At 45.6% G+C, this 10,686-nt stretch overlaps 1 protein-coding gene across 1 annotated transcript in view; it reads right to left on the bottom strand.

Moving 5' to 3' along the window:
- The window catches only part of IQCK (IQ motif containing K), a 94,022-nt gene that overhangs the window by 1,767 nt on the left and 81,569 nt on the right, over nucleotides 1–10,686 (bottom strand). The window lies entirely within an intron of this gene.

Raw genomic sequence — 10,686 nt, 5'->3', positions numbered from 1 at the left:
TTGTTAAAACCCTTGATATATTTGAAAGTTTCTATCATGTCCCTCCTTTCCCTTCTCTGCTCTAAAGTATAGATATTAAGATCTTTTAGTCTTTCCTGGTACGTTTTGTGATGTAGGCCATGCGCCATTTTAGTTGCCCTTCTTTGTACAGTCTCTAATGTATTTATATCCTTCTGGAGATATGGCCTCCAGAACTGAACACAATACTCTAGGTGAGGCCGTACCAATGACCTATACAGTGGCATTATTACTTCTTTCTTTCTACTGCTGATACCTCTCCCTATGCAACCAAGCATCTGACTTGCCTTCTTCATTGCTTTGTTACATTGCCTACCTGCTTTTAAGTCCCCTGAAATAGTGACACCTAGATCCCTCTCTTCCTCAGTAGTTTCCATTATAGTGCCATTTATACTATAATTAGTCTTTGGATTTCTGAGACCCAAGTGCATGATTTTGCATTTTTTTGGCATTAAACTGTAGTTGCCATGCTCTTGACCATTCCTCTAATCTACCTAGATCATCAATCATTTGTTTTAACCCTCCTGGTGTGTCTACCCTGTTGCATACCTTTGTGTCATCTGCAAAAAGGCACATTTTACCCTCAATTCCATTTGCAATATCACCAATAAAGATATTAAAAAGCACCGGTCCAAGTACAGATCCCTGGATACTCCACTCGTAACCTTTCCCTCCTTTGACTGTACTCCGTTTACTACAACTCTCTGTTTTCTGTCCTGCAACCACGCTCTTATCCATTCAACTATCTTAGAATCCAATCCCAAGCTTTCAAGTTTATTTAACAGTCTGCAATGTGGGACAGTGTCAAAAGCTTTACTAAAGTCTAGATAAGCTACATCTACAGCCCCACCTTGATCTATTACTTTAGTCACCCAGTCAAGAAAGTCAATAAGATGTGTTTGACATGATCTTCCCCCAGTAAACCCATGCTGTTTTGGATCCTGTAAATTGCTGGTTTTGAGATATTCTACAACTCTTTGTTTTAAGAGTGTTTCCATCAATTTCCCTACTACTGATGTAAGGCTCACTGGTCGATAGTTGCTTACCTCTTCCTTGCTTCCACTTTTGTGCAGTGGGACTACATTCGCTGTTTTCTAGTCCTCTGGTATTACTCGAGTAGCTAGCGACTGGTTGAATAACTCTGTTATTGGTTTTACCAGCTCCCCTTTAATCTCTTTTTGTCAGGAACCAGGTTCAGTCTGTTTTGTTTTCTGTCCGTTTCTGTTTGGCATTTTGACTCACTGGTGGCCTCCAGTGGCAGGTCTGTTGCCATCACAGCTTTGTGTTCTGGGAGCTTAATTTATTCACTAGGCTGTGAGATAATTAAGCTAATAAAGCACTTGCTGGGAGACTGCCTGGAGATCCACCAGGTGTTATCAATCACCTGAGGCCTTGATAAGGCATACTCTTCTTTGGATCTCTGCCAGTTATAGCTTGCTGTTTTCTGTGCTGGTAGCTGCAGATCTACTGCTTTCTGGTCCTAGGTCCTGCTCCTGTTCCATTCAGTCTGGATTCTGTCTGAGTCCTTCTCACTTCAGTCTGGGTCCTGTTTACAGTCTTGTCCTGTGGCAGTCTGGGTCCAGTCAAGTGTCCTATCTTGCTGCAGTCTGGATCAAATATCATTGTCCCGTTGCTGTCCTAGTCCGGGGACCGTCCAGCCGTGGTGCAGCCATTGTCCAGCTGCCGTCTCACTGCGGTCACCGTGCAGCCGTGGTCCAGCCGTTATCCAGCTGCCCGATTGCTGCAGTCAGTGTCCAGTCTTGGGCCGGTCACGTAAGTGCTCCAGTGGAGCCTGGTTCCTTATTCTTTATTCCTACGGGCCAGCGACCCTTTCTCCTTAGTTATTATCATTATTATCCTGGTTCTGCTCTCCGTGGTTCAGAGAGGCCCACAACTGTGGGTTTACGCCTGTTTTGGGGTACCGTCACTTTAAGAGTACTTTTTTGCGTTGGCGTGTGTTTGGTTTGGTGGCGCCCCATTGTTGCTTAGTCCTTGGCCAGGTGCCGTGAGTTAGGGTGTTTAGTCCAGATAGGCCCTGGTAGTTAGATCCTCCTTTTGGTCCAGTCCCTGACGGTCGCCGTGGGTTTGTCCCCACTTAAAACCTGGTTGCATCGGGGTCGGAGCGGGCCTAACTCGCTCCTTTGAACGCGGCGACTAAAGGAGAAGCCTAGCAGCCTGCGGTCACCTGCCCGGGACGGCCAAGAGAGTCAGTGTAGGGCTTTGCTCTGGCCGTTCTAACCAGCGGTCCCGGCTACGGGCTCACGCCTGATCTCCAGCTCCCTGCCTCCTGCAGCACCACACCAACATCCTCACGTTACTGTCTCCGGACTCCAACGGTGGGAAACACCCAAGTCCGTAACACTTTTAGTATCCTTGGATGTATCCCATCTGGCCCCATTGATTTATCCACTTTCAGTTTTGAGAGTTCTGTGAGGACTTTCTCCTCTGTAAATGTACATGTTGTAATAGATAGGTCATATAAAGACTGAAGTATGATGAGTAGGATTTATGCATTTCCCTTTATGTAAAGATGTATTTGATATCAGATTTTGTATATCATTATTAGTATATTAGGAGATACTGCTCTTCTTTCTATAGAATTATATTGGAAGCAAACACTGATTATTGATTCTGATCATTCTGCTGAGTTGTGGCAACACTACCACCCGTCCCCGTCACATACTGCTTAGCCCCAACCTCCTGTCATTGGTCCCGCCTCCCCGCTGCCCTCCCGTCCTCCGTAGCTGCTGCACCCCCCACTAACCCTGTCCATCTCCCTGAAGCGGAGACGGACAGGGAATCCACTCCCCGCCACCATTTCACAGGGACACGCGAGCGTGTGAGATACTCTCACGTCCCCGTCAGATAGTGCACCTCGCCGCCAGCTCAGGCAATCTGGCGCTCCATCGGGTATCTCCCTATTCTAGTACAGTAATCTTTCTTTAGAAGATTAGTTTGTTATCAATACAAAGATTAATGGTCCATATGTATTAAACCTTGAAAATAAAGTCGATAGTAGTTAAAATAGTTTGATAATTATCAAACCAGCAAATAGTTACAAATAAAGGTAAAGTGTTCAAAAATATTTAAATAATGTGAATAAACAAGGTGGACTGATCATGTGGCTTAATCCAAGTTGCTCAGTAATTGGCAGGGTAGTGATATTATAAATGTACACCCAGATGTTATACAGGCTTTTAAAAGATGTCGCTCAGAAGGCCCTGGAGTAATATTATTGATTTTAGGAGAGACAGGTTTTTTTTTACCTAACAGCATATTGGGAAGATGCACTGATGTGTTATATTACCATGGAGGTAGCAGCAATCAGTCACCACTAGTGTAGGCCATCATTTTATGCTTCCTAACCATATTCCAAATATCTATATTATCAGCACAGAGAAGTTTGATTTTTCCCCAAACAAATTAATACAGCAAAAGTAGGAAGAAGAAGGAAGACAGATTAAGGGTCGGATGTACTAAGTGAAAAAATGGGGTAAAACCCCCGTTTTCAGGGGTTTTACCACATTTTAAAAAGTACTAACACCCGGCCACCCCGTTATCGCCTATGGGCTTCTATTACCGCCTGCCCACTACACCGACCCCTACCGCAGATACCGGTAGGGGTCGTTAATAAAGCAGCCAGTATTAAACCTGCACAGAAACAAAATAACATCCAAATCTAACTCTCTCTGCACATGTTACATCTGCCCCACCTGCAGTGAAACATGGTTTTGCCCATTAGACAGATTTTACTTTTGTGAGCCAATCTGTATTAGGACCTGACTGCACACTCAAGAAAAATCATTTTCTGGTGAGTGATTGCGTATGGATTTGCAGCTATTCGCAGGAGCCCATTGGCAGCCTTGCACGGGACGGGTATTCACCCTGGCAAGGCAGCGGCTATTGGATCGCAGGGATCTTCTTTTTAGCAGCTCAGCGATCAGGTCTGAATAACGCCCAAAGTTAGGTACCTACCTAAAATATTTCAGTAGTTGTCCACGATTATTTTTATGGAATGAAACTATTTTTGAGAACATCTGGTTTCTGGTGTACACCACTCAATTTGAAAGGTGAGTTTTAAATGGGTTGTAATAAAAATTCGACAAGTTCGGCACTGTTTACATGTTGGCAGAAAACCTGCGGAAAGGAGGGGTGGATGTTTAGGGTTTGGTACTAGAAGGAGCATTAGGGGTGGGGATTAGGGTTAGGGATAGCTGAGCCTGACCTGGAAGTGGTGGTCACATGACCACTGGGGTCCAGAAGATGTAGCGGGAGCTGCTGCAGATGCCCAGAGAAGGTAAGTCACTGCTGGGCCACCGGAAGGAAATATTAACATATTTATATGTTAACATTTCCCTACTGTTTACATGTTAAATGTCTACATGGTCCAATGTAGTCGATATTTTGTAACCAACCCTTTTTAATAAACTATTAAACATTTTCAGCATCCGTCATATAGGCTCAATCCTCATCTTAAAACAATATCCTTCATATTTTTAGTTTCCTCTGACCATTTTCTCCTTTCTAATCAATATTGTCTGTAAGGCTTTTTACGTGATGCTACTGACCTATGGAACTCACCATCACTCCTTGGGCCTGATTTTTAGTCATTCAAAATGCCAGTATTCATGCAACCCTAATGTTTTCCACTTGCGCATGCGTCACTAGTAAGTCACAGCACATGCGTCCCACGTGGTGGTTGCACAGAGACTCAGACTTGGGCATTCCTGGGCGGTGACTGGGAGGTGTCTATTCAAAGATGCACTGCTTTGGACACATAACTGCTCACCTTGGAGGCCATAGGCTCATGGGAGATCTGCACCCAGCATGGAGCTGGTACAAGCGTGATGGTGAGAACGATGTTTGAGTCTAAAGCAGTGGCGGCTCTAACCAGTATAAAGGAGTGGGGCTGCTGCAATGCGCCCCCCCCCCCCCCTCCACTGCCATCCATGTCCATCCGTGCTCCCCGTCTCCTCCCGTCCACCGCCGTGCTCCCCGGCCATGCGCGCTCCCGAGTCCCCTGCACGGGGCCAGCGCATGTGCAGTAACTTCATACATACTGCGCATGCGCTGGCCCAAGCCTCCGGGGGCTGCCTTTGCCCCTGGAGGGAAATCATTCAAAGGTTGATCACCATCGAATCATTTCTCCAGCCTTCACTTTGAAAAGTTTACACTTACTTTTCAGATGCCCACTATCCACCATTTTTGTGGCCACACCCATAAAAATGCCTTGTGCCGCCCCCTTCCTGCCCATCTTGTTGCGAACGCCCCAGAGAGTGTAAAAGTCGCCAAATGCCTTCGCTCCTGGGGTTTATATATGTACATATTCACGCATGCGTAAACCCACACCATCAACCGGGGGGGAGCCAATTCGGACCTGAGCATTCAGGTCTTTATCGCCTCCCAAGTCCCTGCGATTTGGACTGAGCGCCACATGTACTCATGATGTAGTTACCTGTCAGAGATTAGACGGCTATCTACGTCCTGCCATCCCCAGCCGCGGCCAAATACACAGCGCAGGCGGCATCTAGTGAAAATATTCTTCCCTGCGCTGTCTATTTGGCCGGGCAATAGTGACGCTGCGGGGCCGCACATCGCTATCGCCTGCTGTGTACACACGTAGCGATTCTGCCTAACCTTCTGGAAGAATCACCACAGCTTGTCTTATGTCATTTGATCACATATCCACTTGCAGGTGAAGGGACGTAGCTGGCTGGTAATGGAACGTTGGCATATAGGCATGGTTTGGTGCCGGTTGGTAGAGGGTGCGGTGACACAACTGTGTGCTGCACATAAATATGTCTGATGTACGTCCCAGCTCATCTCTTGTACTAAGAATATGATGCAAGTGCCAACAGGTAACGAGGAAGAGTATGGATAGAGGTGAAGTGGTTACATGGATGTGTACAACTCTGCATAAGGTCACATATATACATATTTGGGGGTTATTCAGAAAAGTTCGCTGTTGTGTGAATTTACAAGCCTGTCTATTATTGAACAACTGCGCATGCATCTGTCCGCAGCACCTGTGCGCGATGGCACACAGCGACAAAAATCAGCAGCTGGCCTGACCAGGCGTTTTCAGGGAGGGTGTGTGATGTCAGCTCCGGCCTCTATCAGCCTGAGTTGCAATCAGCTCCATTATGGCAATGCCTAGTTGTCATTCTGAAGCCCGCATGTAACGTCTTAATGTAACGTATGTAATGTCCCCCCCCCCATTCATCCCTGCTTGATGCTGCACTGTAATCCACCAAAAATTCCTAGTGTGCGCAAGCATACATGGCCAATAAAGTTGATTCTATTCTATTCATACTACTGCCCATATACATAGAGCTCTCAAGGAGGATGCATGGGATTGCTGCCAAATACAGAAATTGGATATAAAACAATAAAGGCATCAATACATATTTAACCTCAATGCATAAGTACTGTACATTGTGTTATAAGAGCTATTACTGTATTATTTTGTTCAATTTCAGGTAAGCAAACTTGAACCTAGAAGCTGATAGAATGCATGCCATGGGGAACCTAATGTACATCAGGTCAGTGGACGTATGTGGCAGCGGACCTTGATAATATCAGATATGAAGTAGTTGTTAAATGGTGAAATGGCGCGACATGACTACAAGGTTCCCAGGTTACTAAATATGGCTTCACTGTTGATCAACGGTATGTGTATAATTGATATTGGGTACTGCCAACTCAAACAGCCCTAGCACCTTCCTTTCTGGCAACGAGTCACAGTCACCCTGGGGTAAAGTTCATCATAGAACAATGGGAAAAAAAGAATTACTGAGGACTAATTCATTAGGAAGAACGTCTGGTGGTAGGATGTGGTATGATATGCCGGCAATCATAATTTGTCGACATAAATGTTGACATTGTGACATTGACGTTATTGCTGTATATTATGATATGTCACACTAATTCCCTGGTGGTATTATAGGTGATAATGGTTGTATTTCTGTTTCTGTACTTCAGCATTCACTGTATAGGAAACTGCCTTAGCACTGCTCAGTAACAGCATTGCCTGACTTTGGTGGTGATTGAGAGTTGCGCTCAATTCTGTTTTGTGATTTTTAGCACTTTGCATGCTCCAAGCCCAATCATATGCATCAATGACCCGCGAATCTAACCCAGGTAGTGAGCATTGTAGGACCTGAGTAACAGGGCAGTATAAATAAATGACCCAGCTCCTGCTAAAGCATAGGGAGAGTCATCCCACCGGCGCTTGGAGATGATGTCATCTCCATGCACCGGCAGAAAAGAAGCACACCACACGGATGCAGAGCAAGTGGGACCAACCCAGGATTAACCCAAGTCAAAGCCTCTGTGTAAACAGGGTCTATCCCAGGTTGGAACTGATTTCAAAAGCTCAGAACAGACATGGAATTTAGGGGTTATAATGGACATACTGCAGTTTCTAAATGAATACCGTAGGATTAACTAATCACACCAAAAACAAAAATGTTCAGTGTTATTGCCAAGTTTGTAAAAATATAACTTTTTCACCAATTGTTGACCTAATTTCTCATTAGACATTATATGAAACTATTTATGAGAGGAAATTATTTTCTGTTTGAGATAAAAATAAAAGTCAGGAACCCTGATAATTGGCTCTGAATGTATTTGCAGCAGTCACAAGAGCTTGTACTTTGCCAGAGTATTTTTGCTGAGCGCAATGTGATTTTACACATCAAAGTGAAGACTTTCCTGCTAACATAAAATGCCCCAGAGGTGACTGGCTGCCTGGCTTACATACAGCTCTGATGTTTAGAGCTGGGAGCATAGCTATAATACAGATATACTTAGTGACCAAATTACTTCTATTTCTCTCTATCAGCTGCCCTATTTAATTCAGCCTGACAAAACGCCACATATCACCAATGTATTATTACTTCCCCTTAGTGTCACAGTTAAAGTTACTGTTGTGAGGCTGAGAGGTGTTGATTGTGCTGGAGGTGTTAATTAGGGATGTTATACAAAAGTCTGCAGACTTTGATGACTGAAGCGCTAGATCAACATATAATAGGGATTTGTGGCAAGCTGCAAAGTCAGATACTTAAGATTGGGATACAAGCCATTTTAATTTACATTAGTTTCTATTAAACCATTACTATTCAGGTAAACAATTTCTAGATAGCAGAGGTTTAAGTATACTGTATTGGTGCGAAATTCTGCGACTTTAATCTATTATAGCAGGGCTGGGCAACACCGGCCCTCCAGATGTTGATGAACTACACATCCCAGGATGCTTTGCATTAGTTTTGCTATGTGGCCATGCTGAAACTGATGCAAGGCATGCTGCGATGTGTAGTTCATCAACATTTGGAGGGCCGGTGTTGCCCAGCCCTGTATTATAGTGACATTCTCTTGTAGTGCGCAGCTTCTATCACTATGGAGGCACCGGCAGTGCAAGTAAACGGTTTCCGTGGGCAGCCCAGCATCTTTGGGAATGCTGGCACGCCCCCAAATTGCGGTAAATGGGGGCCTTCCATAAGGCCATGCCGCTTTATTCTAGGCCATGCCCCCTTTTAGTAATGCCCACAGGATGTCTATTTGCTACACTGGAAGCCACCTACATTCCGGTGCCACCACTGCAGTTTGTACATAACGCTTGACTAAAGCTGTACAGTAAACCTACACACCTTACTGCTGAGGTGCTGAGAGTGCTCTCTGAAATATTAATTTCCAAACTGGTAGAACAAGGCTAAGGATGCACACTAAAGTTTTCCATACTGTAGTTCCAAGAGCAGGGGTGGGCAATAAGCGGAACTACACATCCCAGCATGCCTTGCCTTAGTTTTGCTATTTTGCAATGCTGAAACTGAAGCAAGGCAGAGTGTACCTGACAGGAATAACTGTACATAACTACCCACACATACAAACAGCAACCAGGATGGTTGGAAGAACTAGATAAGTTAAACTGCACTAGATTGGGTTAATAGGGAGTTGGGTTAAGGGAAGCCAATCCTGGGCCAATTTTTCAAACATGTCCGATTTGGGTCGATTTCTCATCCCGTTCCGTCGAAAATCAGGTGAAATCGTGATATCAGGTGTACGGGGCCTTTAGCTGAGTAATATGATAAATAGGGAGACTGCAGCTTTATCTCTGATAAAGGGAGACTGCAGCTCTATCACTTCTATGTAATAATTGATTTTATACTCACTGCTAAATGGTTCCCATAGTCAATACTATTGTATTATCGGTACTTGTTTCCTAGCATGGCGCCCATCGTGGGTCATCGCATACCTTAAGTTAAGGTATGCGATGGATGCGACCGACGTGATTTTGGGCTATTTTTAGCCTTTTCCCGACAATTAAAAAATCGGGTCCATCGCATGCCATTATAATGGCATGCGATGCGACCGACGAGATTTAACATTGAATGCATTGTATTCAATGTTAAATTCCTATGTAAAATCGGGTCCATTGTTTGCCATTATAATGGCATACAATGCGACCGATGCGATTTAACATTGAATGCATTGTATTCAATGTTAAATTCCTATGTAAAATCGGGTCCATTGTTTGCCATTATAATGGCATACAATGCGACCGATGCGATGGACCCGATTTTACATAGGGAACAATGTTAAATGGCTCAATAGACCCGATTTTTGATTGTATACCCACCCTGATGGGTAATTTGTATGTGAAATGGCCCCCCATTGTTAACGCCACCCCATGATGAACGCCAACCCGAAGCGTGGCGAGTGCAGCGAGCCCGCGAGGGGCAGCGGTACGCGTCCTTCGACCTTTTCATACCCCCACTATCCACGTCGGCGTGGAGTTGATTCTATATAGCGTGGCGAGCGCAGCGAGCCACCAAGCCCGAAGCGTGGCGAGCGCAGCAAGCCCCACGAGGGGACGCGTAATACCTGTGAAGTAAGGTCGGAGGACGCGTACCGCCACCTCTCGCGGGCTCGCTGCGCACACCACGCTTCGGGTTGCCGTTCATCGTGGGGTGGCATTAACAATGGGGGGGCATTTGACCCATCAGGGTGGGGATTAAATGAAAATTTGGGTCTGGGGGGCATTTAACATTGGGCCAAAAAGTACAAATGACAGAAAACTTGTACAAGGTGTACTTTAAAGCAGTATGAAACAGGACATGCATATAACAATAATGCGATAACAAAAATGGTGGGCCATCAAACACAGAGCTATGCTGCAGAAATTTAATTCCACATCCAGTACTAATTATATTGAGGTGCAGGGTTCAGTGGTAGACAGGGACAGAAGGTACAGAGCTGCCTTAGGGATGCTAGAGGAGGTGACACCATTTTGGGAAAGACATTTTAATGTGGGCTAGCAAGATAGACACGCAGTGACTAGAGGAGAGCATGGCCTGGTGTGTAAATGTCACCCTCAATGACAGAGATCCCCACGTACAGCGACCAGCCCGAGCTATACACTACTAACCTATTTCAGTCAGCCGCCTCGCACACACGGTTACTGCTACTACCAGCAGTCCAGCACGGATCGCCAGCTGCGTGACGTCCCAGTCCCAGCAACCAACCCCTCAGCTCCGGCGAGCGAGCGAGTGCGCACGGGGTGGTGGGTGGGTGAGAGGAGGTGGCCTAGGCAGGAGCTGGGACACACTGCACCTGCGTGCTATCTCCTCGCACGGGCCACATGACAAAGTCTGGCGGGCCGGATTTGGC

Source organism: Crinia signifera, chromosome 7, assembly GCF_055691185.1.
Source record: "Crinia signifera chromosome 7, ASM5569118v1, whole genome shotgun sequence".
NCBI classification, from domain to species: Eukaryota; Metazoa; Chordata; class Amphibia; order Anura; family Myobatrachidae; genus Crinia; species Crinia signifera.
The sequence above is the reverse complement of the archived record's forward strand: the minus strand, read 5'-3'. Positions and strand labels throughout refer to the sequence as shown.